General features: G+C 39.9%; 3 non-coding genes and 2 pseudogenes across 3 annotated transcripts; all 5 read left to right on the forward strand.

Moving 5' to 3' along the window:
• Positions 1-2,138: 2,138 nt before the first annotated feature.
• Positions 2,139-2,197, forward strand: LOC138266750 (U7 small nuclear RNA). The gene has a single exon (XR_011199679.1). It is a non-coding gene; the product is annotated as a U7 small nuclear RNA (small nuclear RNA).
• Positions 2,198-4,630: 2,433 nt separating this feature from the next.
• Positions 4,631-4,689, forward strand: LOC138266752 (U7 small nuclear RNA). Its single transcript, XR_011199681.1, has one exon. It is a non-coding gene; the product is annotated as a U7 small nuclear RNA (small nuclear RNA).
• Positions 4,690-10,825: 6,136 nt separating this feature from the next.
• LOC138266747 (U7 small nuclear RNA) lies at positions 10,826-10,883 on the forward strand. Its single transcript, XR_011199676.1, has one exon. It is a non-coding gene; the product is annotated as a U7 small nuclear RNA (small nuclear RNA).
• A 1,511-nt stretch (positions 10,884-12,394) lies between these two features.
• Positions 12,395-12,449, forward strand: LOC138266757 (U7 small nuclear RNA; annotated as a pseudogene).
• Positions 12,450-13,967: 1,518 nt separating this feature from the next.
• LOC138266758 (U7 small nuclear RNA) lies at positions 13,968-14,022 on the forward strand (annotated as a pseudogene).
• Positions 14,023-14,090: the final 68 nt, after the last annotated feature.

The raw sequence follows: 14,090 nt of genomic DNA on the forward strand, positions 1-14,090 counted from the left end.
TATGTTGGTTTATGGCAGGTTGTTTTATTCCAGTATAGTGGTGAATATAGGAATGAGTTGTTTTTCGCAGTAACTGTGCATGCCTGTTTTTTTTTGTCTTTGGCTGTAGGACAGTGCAGTAAGTGTCTTTATGATACTATTCTGCACCAAAAACCTCATAAATGAGGTTCTATATGCCCAATTACCTATTCCATAACATAGTTCTCAAACAATTGAAGGTATCATCTTTTAAAATTAGTAGTACTAATATGAAATTATAAGGTGACCAGGTTCAAGTACTGCTGAACGATGTTAAAGGAGAGGCCATCACATTATCCTTACCAGCAATTACACCATATACCCACTTCTACATAGTTTAGCTGAGAGGTGTGGTCTCTGTCTATAAATTAGCATATGCCAGTCTCCTACATCTTCATGATCATTATATATTTTGGTGAGCCTGAACTAAGGAAATCAAATGCTTTTTCAGAAGCTTCCAATTCTAGATTCTTTCTTCAGATCCTTTCAAAGATTGCAGTGTCTATGCTTTGTCCCCATCACAGAGATATGAGATCCTAGGAATTGGTGACCGGCTTGATTTCTTTTTCATTAGTTATAATAGCTTTTTTTGCAATTTGCCTAGCAGGTTCTCTTAAATGAAGAACCCATCTTGTTAGTCAATAGTATATTATGAATTATTGTGATTTAATACAAATGATTAATATGTATTAGTTTTCCATTTTTGCTTTACTCTTAGGTAGCATGCTTCTATAGTTGTTGTGTGTGGAAATTTCTTTTAAAATCATGTATCACCTGTTTTGCAAATGAGCTGTTTGTAGAGAAGGTAGTATAATAAATGTAAAAATGTGTACAACAAATGTTGGCAGCACGATTCGACTGACCACGACAAGATGTAAACAGAACAAATGAAAGACTTACACAGAGCTAGAGGGACACACTACTTAACTGAAACAGAATGAGGAAAGTCGAGAAGAAGTAGACTAACATAAATGTGAACAGAGTAAATGGTAGAAAAAAATGTCAGAACAGAGTTTTAATTCCTACCAAAATAAAGCGGCAGAGAATAGATTATTACCAATTGCTCTTTCAGGGTTTAGTTATTACACAATGGTAAAGTGACTGCCATATCCAATTGAAATTTGTATTCTAGTGCACTCATATTGCCTAAATAACACTCTTTTCAACTATCTGGTTCTTCTATGAAATAATAATGTGAACAGGATCAAACTCTGCTAGAAGACAATCCTATGGTTACTTACCTGCAATAACAGAGTACTTGCGCTTCAAAGAGGTTTGTTGAAAGGTGTGTCCTCTGTGTATAAATTAGCATATTGAATTCCGCAAGATCCCCAAAATCTTACTGCTATCTGTGGACCCGAATCAATTAAATCAATTTTACTAGCAGCTGGTCACTATTCTACAGTTGATCTTTACACCAAAAGATAAATTGCACCACCTGTGTAGGACCACCATCACAGTGATGAGATCCCTGGAATTGGGCTATATCCTTGAAAATAATTTATCAATGCTACTATGGAGCAGGGGTGTCTAAGTTTGTTATTGGCAGGTTCAATTATTCCAGTCTGATGGTAAATATAGGAATAAGTTGTTTTTTGCAGTAACTGTTCATTTCTTTTTTTTTTTGTCTTCGGTTGTAGGGCAGTGCACTAAGTCTCTTTATGATACTGTTCTGCACCAAAAAACTCGTAAATGAGGTCCTATATGCCCAATTACCTATTCCATAACATAGTTCTCAAACTATTGAAGGTATCATCTTTTAAAATTAGTAGTACTAATATGAAATTATAAGGTGACCAGGTGCAAGTACTGCTGAAAGATGTTAAAGGAGAGGCCATCACATTTTCCTTACCAGCAATTACACAATATACCCACTTCTACTTAGTTTAGCTGAGAGGTGTGGTCTCTGTCCATAAATTAGCACATGCAAGTCTCCTACATCTTCATGATCATTACATATTTTGGTGGGCCTGAACTAACGAAATCAAATGCTTTTTCAGAACCTTCCAATTCTGGATTCTTTCATCAGATCCTTTCAAAGATTGCAGTGTTTGTGCTTTGTCGCCATCACAGAGATATGAGATCCTAGGAATTGGTTACAGGCTTGATTTCATTTTCATTAGTTATATTAGCTCTTTTGCAATTTGTCCAGCAGGTTTCCCTTAATTGAGGAACCCATCTTTTTAGTCAATAGTAGATTATGAATTATTGTGATATAATACAAATGATTAATATGTATTAGTTTTCCATTTTTGTTTTACTCTTATGTAGCATCCTTCTATAGTTCTTGTGTATGGAAAATTATTTTCAAATCATGTATCTCCTGTCTTGCAAATTAGCTGTTTGTAGAGAAGGTAGTATAAGAAAAGTAAAAATGTGTACAACAAATGTTGGCACAAGATTCGACCGACTACGACAAGATGTAAACAGTACAAATGAAAGACTTACACAGAGCTAGAGAGACAAACTACTTAACGGAAACAGAATGAGGACAGTCAAGGAGAAGAAATAGACTAACATAAATGTGAACAGGGTAAATGGTAGAAAAAGATGTCAGAACAGAGTTTTAATTTCTTCCAAAATAAAGCCGCAGAGCATAGATTATTACCAATTGCTCTTTTACGGTTTATATATAACATTATCAGTGTGGACTCTGCAATGGTAAAGTGACTGCCATGTCCAATTGAAATATTTATTCCAGTGCACTCATTGCCTAAATAACACTATTTTCAACTATCTGGTCCTTCTATGAAATAATAATGTGAACAGGATCAATCTCTCATAGAACACAATCCTATGTTAATTACCTGCAATAACAGAGTACTTGCGCTTCAAAGAGGTTTGTTGAAAGGTGTGTCCTCTGTATATAAATTAGCATATTGAATTGTGCAAGATCCACAAAATCTTACTGCTATCTGTGGACCCGAATCAATGAAATCAATTTTACTAGCAGCTGTTCACTATTCTACAGTTGATCTTTACACCCAAAGATAAATTGCACCATCTGTGTAGTACCACCATCACAGTGATGAGATCCCTGGAATTGGGCTATATCTTTGAGATTAATTTATCAATGGTACTATGGAGTAGGGGTGTTTATGTTGGTTTATGGCAGGTTGTTTTGTTCCAGTATAGTGGTGAAGATAGGAATGAGTTGTTTTTCGCAGTAACTGTGCATGCCTGTTTTTTTTTTGTCTTTGGCTGTAGGACAGGGCAGTAAGTGTCTTTATGATACTATTCTGCACCAAAAAACTCATAAATGAGGTTCTAAATGCCCAATTACCTATTCCATAACATAGTTCTCAAACAATTGAAGGTATCATCTTTTAAAATTAGTAGTACTAATATGAAATTAGAAGGTGACCAGGTGCAAGTATTGCTGAAAGATGTTAAAGGAGAGGCCACCACATTTTCCTTACCAGCAATTACACCATATACCCACTTCTACATAGTTTAGCTGAGAGGTGTGGTCTCTGTCTATAAATTAGCATACGCCAGTCTCCTACATCTTCATGATCATTATATATTTTGGTGAGCCTGAACTAAGGAAATCAAGGGCCATATTTATACTCCGTTTGCGCCGGAATTGCGTCTTTTTTTTGACGCAATTTCGACGCAAAACGAACTCCATATTTATACTTTGGCGTTAGACGCGTCTAGCGCCAAAGTCCATGGAGTTAGCGTCATTTTTTAGCGTGGACACCTACTTTGCGTTAATTATATGCAAGGTAGGCGTTCCCGTCTAAAAAATCGACTCCGAGGCATGTGCGTCGGATTTATACTCCCGGGCAAAAATCACGCCCAGGAGTGGGCGGGTCAAAAAAAATGACGTGCGGCTGCTTTTGCCCCATTTTTTAGCGCCTGCAAAAGGCAGGCGTTAAGGGACCTGTGGGCTCTGAAGGAGCCCAGAGGTGCCCTCCCATGCCCCCAGGGACACCCCCTGTCACCCTTGCCCACCCCAGGAGGACACCCAAGGCTGGAGGGACCCATCCCAGGGACATTAAGGTAAGTTCAGGTAAGTGTTTTTTTTGTTTTTTTTTGTGGCATAGGGGGGCCTGATTTGTGCCCCCCTACATGCCACTATGCCCAATGACCATGCGCAGGGGACAGAAGTCCCCTGGGCATGGCCATTGGGCAAGGGGGCATGACTCCTGTCTTTGCTAAGACAGGAGTAATTTCTATGGGGGTTGGGAGTCGTAAAAAATGGCGCAAATCGGGTTGAGGCGAAAAAATTGCCTCAACCTGACTTGCCCCATTTCTTGACGCCCAAGCCCCATATCCCCCTACACCGACGCTGCCTGGTGTACGTCGTTTTTTTTAATGCACACCAGACGTCGCCGGCGGCTAACGCCGGCTAACGTCATTCAATAAATACGGCGCCCGCATGGCGCTTCAGAATGGCGTTAGCCGGCGCTAATTTTTTTGACGCAAAACTGCGTTGGCGCAGTTTTGCGTCAAAAAGTATAAATATGGGCCCAAATGCTTTTTCAGAAGCTTTCAATCCTAGATTCTTTCTTCAGATCCTTTCAAAGATTGCAGAGTCTGTGCTTTGCCCCCATCACAGAGACATGAGATCCTAGGAATTGGTTACAGGCTTGATTTCTTTTTCTTTAGCTATAGTAGCTCTTTTGCAATTTGTCTAGCAGGTTTCCAGTAAATGAGGAAACCATTTTGTTAATCAATAGTAGATTGTGAATTATTGTGATCTAATATTAATGATTAATATGTATTAGTTTTACATTTTTGTTTCACTCTTATGTAGCATGCTTCTATAGTTGTTGTGTATGGGCATTTCTTTTCAAGTCATGTCTCTCCTATCTTGCAAATTAGCTGTTTGTAGAGACGGTAGTTTAAGAAAAGTAAAAATGTGTACAACAAATGGTGGCAGCAAGATTCGACCGACTACGACAAGATGTAAACAGAACAAATGACAGACTCACACAGACCTAGAGAGACAAACTGCTTAACTGAAACAGAATGCGGAATGTCGAGGAGAAGAAATAGACTAACATAAATGTGAACAGAGTCAATGGTAGAAAAAGATATCTGAACAGATTTTTTATTTCTTCCAAAATAAAGTGGCAGAGCATAGATTATTACCAATTGCTCTTTCAGGGTTTAGTTATAACATTATCAGTGTGGACTCTGCAATGGTGAAGTGACTGCCATGCCCAATTGACATTTTTATTCCAGTGCACTCATATTGCCTAAATAACACTATTTTAAACTATCTGGTCCTTCTTTTAAATAATAATGTGAACAGGATCAAACTCTGCTAGAAGACAATCCTATGTTACTTACCTGCACTAACAGAGTACTTGCGCTTCAAAGAGGTTTATTGAAAGGTGTGCCCTCTGTGTATACATAGCATATTGGATTCTGCAAGATCCACAAAATCTTACTGCTATCTGTGGACCCGAATAAATTAAAGAATTTTTTTCTAGCAGCTGATCACTATTCTATAGTTGATCTTTACACCCAAAGATAAATTGCACCATCGTTGTATTCCCACAATCACAGTGATGAGATCCCTGGAATTGGGCTATATCTTTGAGATTAATTTATCAATGCTACTATGGAGTAGGGGTGTCTATGTTGGTTTCTGGCAGGTTGCATTCTTCCAGTATAGTGGTGAATATAGGAATGAGTTGTTTTGCGCAGTAGCTGTGCATTCCTGTTTTTATTTTGTTTTTGGTTGTAGGGCAGTGCAGCAAGTGTCTTTATGATACTGTTCTGCACCAAAAGCCTCGTAAATGAGGTCCTATATGCCCAATTACCTATTCCATTACATAGTTCTCAAACTATTGAAGGTATCATCTTTTAAAATTAGTAGTACTAATATGAAATTATAAGGTGACCAGGTGCAAGTACTGCTGAAAGATGTTAAACGAGAGGCCATCACATTTTCCATGTTAGTCCACCTTAGTTATGACCCCTGCTTTACTCATACATAATAGCTGCACCCCCTATTTTCTCTTCCCCCTCCACCTGTTGGGGATTACCTACACTAGCAATGACATTAATAGCGATTAGCTGCATCTTTAATTAGCAATTAATTAAGCACATAGTTTTCAAGCTGTATGCTGTTTTAATTTCTTCTTCTTTGCATGTTCATGTTGTTTTATACTTGCTATCATTGCTTCATTAGATATAGTAGATCTTTTGCAATTTGCTTAGCAGGTTTTTATTAAATGAGGAACCCATCTTGTTAATCAATAGTAGATTATGAATTATTGTGATCTACTACTAGTGATTAATATGTATTAGTTTTACATTTTTGTTTTACTCTTATGTAGCATGCTTCTATAGTTGTTGTGTATGGATTTTTTTTTCCAAATCATGTCTCTCCTATCTTGCAGATTAGCTGTTTGTAGAGACAGTAGTTTAAGAAATCTAAAAATGTGTACAACAAAGGTTGGCAGCAAGATTCGACCGACTAAGACAAGATGTAAACAGAACAATAGACAGACTCACACAGAGCTAGAGAGACAAAATGCTTAACTGAAACAGAATGCAGAATGTCGAGGAGAAGAAATAGACTAACATAAATGTGAACAGAGTCAATGGTAGAAAAAGATGTCTGAATAGAGTTTTAATTTCTTCCAAAATAAAGTGGCAGAGCATGAATTATTACCAATTGCTCTTTCAGGGTTTAGTTATAACATTATCAGTGTGGACTCTGCAAGGGCGAGGTGACTGCCATGCCCAATTGAAATTATTATTCCAGTGCACTCATATTGCCTATACAATACTATTTTCAACTATCTGGTCCTTCTATTAAATAATAATGTGAACAGGATCAAACTCTGCTAGAAGACAATCCTATGTTACTTACCGGCAATAACAGAGTACTTGCGCTTCAAAGAGGTTTATTGAAAGGTGTGCTCTTTGTGTATAAATAGCATATTGGATTCTGCATGATCCACAAAATCTTACTGCTATCTGTGGACCCGAATAAATTAAATAATTTTTTTCTAGCAGCTGTTCACTATTCTATAGTTGATCTTTACACCCAAAGATAAATTGCACCATCGTTGTATTCCCACCATCACAGTGGTGAGATCCCTGGAATTGGGCTATATCTTTGAGATTAATTTATCAATGCTACTATGGAGTAGGGGTGTCTATGTTGGTTTCTGGCAGGTTGTATTGTTTCAGTATCGTGGTGAATATAGGAATGAGTTGTTTTTCGCAGTAGCTGTGCATTCCTGTTTTGTTTTTTGTTTTTGGTTGTAGGGCAGTGCAGTAAGTGTCTTTATGATACTGTTCTGCCCAAAAACCTCGTAAATGAGGTCCCATATGCCCAATTACCTGTTCCATAACATAGTTCTCAAACTATTGAAGGGATCATTGTGAGAAAGTAGCCTCTTTCTAGCCTTGTTACCCCCACATTTGGCCTGTTTGTGAGTATATGTCAGGGTGTTTTCACTGTCTCACTGGGATCCTGCTAGCCAGGGCCCAGTGCTCATAGTGAAAACTCTATGTTGTCAGTATGTTTGTTATGTGTCACTGGGACCCTGCTAGCCAGGACCCCAGTGCTCATAAGTTTGTGGCCTATACGTATGTGTTCCCTGTGTGATGCCTAACTGTCTCACTGAGGCTCTGCTAACCAGAACCTCAGTGGTTATGCTCTCTCTGCTTTCTAAATTGTCACTAACAGGCTAGTGACCAATTTCACCAATTCACATTGGCATACTGGAACACCCTTATAATTCCCTAGTATATGGTACTAAGGTACCCAGGGTATTGGGGTTCCAGGAGATCCCTATGGGCTGCAGCATTTCTTTTGCCACCCATAGGGAGCTCTGACAATTCTTACACAGGCCTGCCAGTGCAGCCTGAGTGAAATAACGTCCACGTTATTTCACAGCCATTTACCACTGCACTTAAGTAACTTATAAGTCACCTATATGTCTAACCTTCACCTGGTGAAGGTTGGGTGCAAAGTTACTTAGTGTGTGGGCACCCTGGCACTAGCCAAGGTGCCCCCACATCGTCCAGGGCAAATTCCCCAGACTTTGTGAGGGCGGGGACACCATTACACGCGTGCGCTATACATAGGTCACTACCTATGTATAGCGTCACAATGGTAACTCCGAACATGGCCATGTAACATGTCTAAGATCATGGAATTGTCACCCCAATGCCATTCTGGCATTGGGAAGACAATTCCATGATCCCCCGGGTCTCTAGCACAGAACCCGGGTACTGCCAAACTGCCTTTCCGGGGTCTCCACTGCAGCTGCTGCTGCTGCCAACCCCTCAGACAGGTTTCTGCCCCCCTGGGGTCCAGGCAGACCTGGCCCAGGGAGGCAGAACAAAGGATTTCCTCTGAGAGAGGGTGTTACACCCTCTCCCTTTGGAAATAGGTGTGATGGCTGGGGAGGAGTAGCCTCCCCCAGCCTCTGGAAATGCTTTGATGGGCACAGTTGCTGCCCATCTCTGCATAAGCCAGTCTACACTGGTTCAGGGATCCCCCAGCCCTGCTCTGGTGTGAAACTGGACAAAGGAAAGGGGAGTGACCACTCCCCTGACCGGCACCCCCCAGGGGAGGTGCCCAGAGCTCCTCCAGTGTGCCCCAGACCTCTGCCATCTTGGAAACAGAGGTGTTGCTGGCACACTGGACTGCTCTGAGTGGCCAATGCCAGCAGGTGACGTCAGAGACTCCTTCTGATAGGCTCTTACCTCTCTTAGTAGCCAATCCTCCTTCCTAGGTAGCCAAACCTCCTTTTCTGGCTATTTAGGGTCACTGCTTTGGGGAATTCTTTAGATACCGAATGCAAGAGCTCACTAGAGTTCCTCTGCATTTCTCTCTTCACCTTCTGCCAAAGGATCGACCGCTGACTGCTCAGGACGCCTTCAAAACCGCAACAAAGTAGCAAAGACGACTACTGCAACCTTCTATCGCTTCATCCTGCCGGCTTTCTCGCCTGTTTCCTGGTGGTGCATGGTCTGGGGGTAGCCTGCCTCCTTCTTGCACCAGGAGCTCTGAAGAAATCTCCCGTGGGTCGACGGAATCTTCCCCCTGCAACTGCAGGCAACAAAAGACTGCATCACCGGTCCTCTGGATCCCCTCTCAGCACGACGAGCATGATCCCTGGAACTCAGCAACTCTGTCCAAGTGACTCCCACAGTCCAGTGACTCTTCAGTCCAAGTTTGGTGGAGGTAAGTCCTTGCCTCCCCACGCTAGACTGCATTGCTGGGTACCGCGTGATTTGCAGCTGCTCCGGCTCCTGTGCACTCTTCCAGGATTTCCTTTGTGCACAGCCAAGCCTGGGTCCCCGACACTCTAACCTGCAGTGCACAACCTTCTGAGTTGTCCTCTGGCGTCGTGGGACTCCCTTTTGCGACTTCGGGTGGACTCCGGTTCACTCCTCTTCTTAGTTGCCTGGTCTGGTACTTCTACGGATGCTACCTGCTTCTTTGAGGGCTCCCTGACTTGCTGGGCGCCCCTCCATCTCCTTATCCAAGTGGCGACATCCTGGTCCCTCCTGGGCCACAGCAGCATCCAAAAACCCTAACTGCGACCCTTGCAGCTAGCAAGGCTTGTTTGCGGTCTTTCTGCGTGGGAACACCTCTGCAAGCTTCTTCACGACGTGGGACATACATCTTCCAAAGGGGAAGTTCCTAGTCCTCTTCGTTCTTGCAGAACACCAAGCTTCTTCCACCCGGTGGCAGCTTCCTTGCATCCGCAGCTGGCATTTCCTGGGCATCTGCCCACTCTCGACACTGTCGCGACTCTTGGACTTGGTCCCCTTGTCTTACAGGTACTCAGGTCCAGAAATCCACTGTTGTTGCTTTGCTGGTGTTGGTCTTCCTTGCAGAATCCCCCTATCACGACTTCTGTGCTCTTTGGGGGTTGTATGTGCACTTTACACCTACCTTTCAGGGTCTTGGGGTGGGCTATTTTTCGAACCCTCACTGTTTTCTTACAGTCCCAGAGACCCTCTACAAGCTCACATAGGTTTGGGGTCCATTCGTGGTTTGCATTCCACTTTTGGAGTATATGGTTTGTGTTGCCCCTATACCTATGTGCTCCTATTGCAATCTACTGTACCTTTACATTGCTTGCATTACTTCCTTTTGCTATTACTGCATAATTTTGGTATTGTGTACATATATCTTGTGTATATTAGGCATCATCATACTGAGGGTACTCACTGAGATACTTTTGGCATATTGTCATAAAAATAAAGTACCTTTATTTTTAGTATATCTGTGTATTGTGTTTTCTTATGATATTGTGCATATGACACCAGTGGTATGGTAGGAGCTTTGCATGTCTCCTAGTTAAGCCTAAGCTGCTCTGCTATAGCTACCTTCTATCAGCCTAAGCTGCTAGAAACACCTCTTCTACACTAATAAGGGATAACTGGACCTGGTACAGAGTGTAAGTACCCCTTGGTACCCACTACAAGCCAGGCCAGCCTCCTACAATCATCTTTTAAAATTAGTAGTACTAATATGAAATTATAAGGTGACCAGGTGCAAGTACTCCTGAAAGATGTTAAACGAGAGGCCATCACATTTTCCTTACCAGCAATTACACCATATACCCACGTCTACGTAGTTTAGCTGAGAGGTGTGGTCTCTGTCTATAAATTAGCATATGCCAGTCTCCTACATCTTCATGATCATTATATATTTTGGTGGGCCTGAACTAAGGAAATCAAATGCTTTTTCAGAAGCTTCCAATTCTAGATTCATTCTTCAGATCCTTTCAAAGATTGCATTATCTATGCTTTGCCCCCATCACAGAGATATGAGATCCTAGGAATTTGTTACAGACTTGCTTTCTTTCCCATTAGGTGTAATAGCTCTTTTGCAACTTGTCTAGCAGGTTTCTCTTAAATGAGGAACCCATCTTGTTAATCAAGAGTAGATTATGAATTATTGTGATCTAATACTAGTGATTAATATGTATTAGTTTTACATTTTTGTTTTACTCTTATGTAGCATGCTTCTATAGTTGTTGTGTATGGACATTTCTTTTCAAATCATGTATTTCCTGTCTTGCAAATTAGCTGTTTGTAGAGACGGTAGTTTAAGAAATGTAAACACGTGTACAACAAATGTTGGCAGAACGATTCGACTGACCACGACAAGATGTAAACAGAACAAATTATAGACTCACACTGAGCTAGAGAGACAAACTGCTCAACTGAAACAAAATGAGGAAAGTTGAGAAGAAGAAATAGACTAACATAAATGTGGACAGAGTCAATGGTAGAAAAAGATGTCTGAACAGAGTTTTAAGTTCTTCCAAAATAAAGTGCCAGAGCATAGATTATTACCAATTGCTCTTTTAGGGTTTACTTATAACATTATCAGTGTGGGCTCTGCAATGGTAAAGTGACTGCCATGTCCAATTGACATTTTTATTCCAGTGCACTCATTGCCTAAATAACACTATTTTCAACTATCTGGTCCTTCTATGAAATAATAATGTGAACAGGATCAATCTCTCATAGAAGACAATCCTATGTTACTTACCTGCAATAATAGAGTACTTGCACTTCAAAGAGGTTTATTGAAAGGTGTGTCCTCTGTGTATAAATTAGCATATTGAATTCGGCAAGATCCACAAAATCTTACTCCTATCTGTGGATCCGAATCAATTAAATCAATTTTTCTAGTAGCTGTTCACTATTCTACAGTTGATCTTTACACCCAAAGATAAATTGCACCATCTGTGCAGTACCACCATCACAGTGATGAGATCCCTGGAATTGGGCTATATCCTTGAGATTAATTTGTCAATGCTACTATGGAGTAGGGGTGTCTGTGTTGGTTTATTGCCGTTTCTATTGTTCCAGTCTAGTGGTAAATATAGGAATTAGTTGGTTTTCGCAGTAACTGTGCATTCTGGCTTTTTTTGTCTTTGGTCGGAGGGCAGTGCAGTAAGTCTCTTTATGATACTGTTCTGCACCAAAAACTTCATAAATGAGGTCCTATGTGCCCCATTACCTATTCCATAATATAGTTCTAAAACTAATGAAGGTATCATCTTTTAAAATTAGTAGTACTAATATGAAATTATAAGGTGACCAGGTGCAAGTACTGCTGAAACATGTTAAAGAAGATTCCATCACATTTTCCATACCAGCAATTACACCATATACCCACTTCTCCGTAGTTTAGCTGAGAGGTGTGGTCTCTGTCTATAAATGAGCATATGCCAGTCTCCTACATCTTCATGATCATTATATATTTTGGTGGGCCTGAACTAAGGAAATCAAATGCTTTTTCAGAAGCCTCCAATTCTAGATTCTTTCTTCAGATCCTTTCAAAGATTGCAGTGTCTGTGCTTTGTCGCCATCACAGAGATTTGAGATCCTAGGAATTGGTTACAGGTTTGATTTCTTTTTCATTAGTTAGAATAGCTCTTTTGCAATTTGTCCAGTAGTTTTCTCTTAAATGAGGAACCCATCTTGTTAGTCAATAATAGATTATGAATTATTGTGATATAATACAAATGATTAATATGTATTAGTTTTCCATTTTTGTTTTATTCTTATCTAGCAGGCTTCCATAGTTGTTGTATCTGGAAATTTAGTTTCAAATCATGTATCTCCTGTATTGCAAATTAGCTGTTTGTAGAAACGGTAATTTAAGAAAAGTAAAAATGTGTACAACAAATGTTGGCAGCAAGATTCGACTGACTACGACAAGATGTAAACAGAACAAATGAAAGACTTACACAGATCTAGAGAGACAAACTACTTAACTGAAACAGAATGAGGAAAGTCGAGAAGAAGAAATAGAGTAACATAAATGTGAACAGAGTCAATGGTAGAAAAAGATGTCAGAACAGAGTTTTAATTTCTTCCAAAATAAAGCGGCAGAGCATAGATTATTACCAATTGCTCTTTTAGGGTTTATATATAACATTATCAGTGTGGACTCTGCAATGGTAAAGTGACTGCCATATCCAATTGAAATTTTTATTCCAGTGCACTCATATTGCCTAAATAACACTATTTTCAACTATCTGGTCCTTCTATGAAATAATAATGTGAACAGGATCAAACTCTGATAGAAGACAATCCTATGGTTACTTACCTGCAATAACAGAGTACTTGCGCTTCAAAGAGGTTTATTGAAAGTTGTGTCCTCTGAGTATAAATTAGCATATTGAATTCTGCAAAATCCACAAAATCTTACTGCTATCTGTGGACCCAAATCAATTAAATCATTTTTTTTCTAGCAGCCGTTCTCTGTTCTACAGTTGATCTTTACACCCAAAGATAAATTGCACCATCTGTGTAGTACCACCATCACAGTGATGAGATCCCTTGAATTGGGCTATATCCTTGAGATTAATTTATCAATTTTATGATGGAGCAAGTGTGTTTATGTTGATTTCTGTTAGTTTGTATTGTTCCAGTCTAGTGGTAAATAAATTAATTAGTTGGTTTTCGCAGTAACTGTGCGTTCCTGCTTTTTTTTTGTTTTTGGTTGGAGGGCAGTGCCGTAAGTCTCTTTATGATACTGTTCTGCACCAAAAACTTCATAAATGAGGTCCTATATGCCCCATTACCTATTCCATAATATAGTTCTCAAACTATTGAAGGTATCATCTTTTAAAATTAGTCGTACTAATATGAAATTATAAGGTGACCAGGTGCAAGTACTGCTGAAACATGTTAAAGAAGATTCCATCACATTTTCCATATCAGCAATTACACCATACACCCACTTCTCCGTAGTTTAGCTGAGAGGTGTGGTCTCTGTCTATAAATGAGCATATGTCAGTCTCCTACATCTTCATGATCATTATATATTTTGGTGGGCCTGAACTAAGGAAATCAAATACTTTTTCAGAAGCCTCCAATTCTAGATTCTTTCTTCAGATCATTTCAAAGATTGCAGTGTCTGTGCTTTGTCGCCATCACAGAGATTTGAGATCCTAGGAATTGGTTACAGGCTTGATTTCTTTTTCATTAGTTAGAATAGCTCTTTTGCAATTTGTCCAGTAGTTTTCTCTTAAATGAGGAACCCATCTTGTTAGTCAATAATAGATTATGAATTATTGTGATATAATACAAATGATTAATATGTATTAGTTTTC

This window comes from Pleurodeles waltl, chromosome 11, assembly GCF_031143425.1.
Source record: "Pleurodeles waltl isolate 20211129_DDA chromosome 11, aPleWal1.hap1.20221129, whole genome shotgun sequence".
Taxonomy (NCBI): Eukaryota; Metazoa; Chordata; class Amphibia; order Caudata; family Salamandridae; genus Pleurodeles; species Pleurodeles waltl.